The 360-nt window shown below is 57.8% G+C and overlaps 1 protein-coding gene across 1 annotated transcript in view; it reads left to right on the top strand.

Annotated features, from left to right (window-relative positions):
* Positions 1-360, top strand: part of NOTCH1 (notch 1) — a 35,329-nt gene that overhangs the window by 18,941 nt on the left and 16,028 nt on the right.

Here is a 360-nt window from a genome sequence, read left to right as displayed (position 1 = left end):
GGCCGCGAGGGGGAAGGCAGGAAGGAAGGAATAAAGCTGTCTCTATGGGGACGCAAGGTGCAGGGCTGCGGGGGCTCGCCGACCGAAACCCAAGGAGCGGTTGCACAAAATGATGACTTGAGTCCTGGTGGCAAACAGTGGCTCTTTTGTGGAGCAGCTCCCGCCAGAAATCTTCCAGCTGAATGGCCTCTAATTAGTGTCTTGCTAATGCCAAGCCCTGATGAAAAGCTGCTATGTGGGCTTGGCGGGGTCTAGTCAAAGCTGTACTTTGTCCTCGGCTCTCCACCCCCAAACCCAGCAGGGAGGGAGCCGGCCAGGAGAATAGGATCTGCCGGGGGGGTTATTATTCGGGGGTGCCTG

The sequence above is a fragment of the Pygoscelis adeliae genome, unplaced genomic scaffold, assembly GCF_000699105.1.
Source record: "Pygoscelis adeliae isolate BGI_AS28 unplaced genomic scaffold, ASM69910v1 Scaffold114, whole genome shotgun sequence".
Lineage (NCBI taxonomy): Eukaryota > Metazoa > Chordata > Aves > Sphenisciformes > Spheniscidae > Pygoscelis > Pygoscelis adeliae.
The sequence above is the reverse complement of the archived record's forward strand: the minus strand, read 5'-3'. Positions and strand labels throughout refer to the sequence as shown.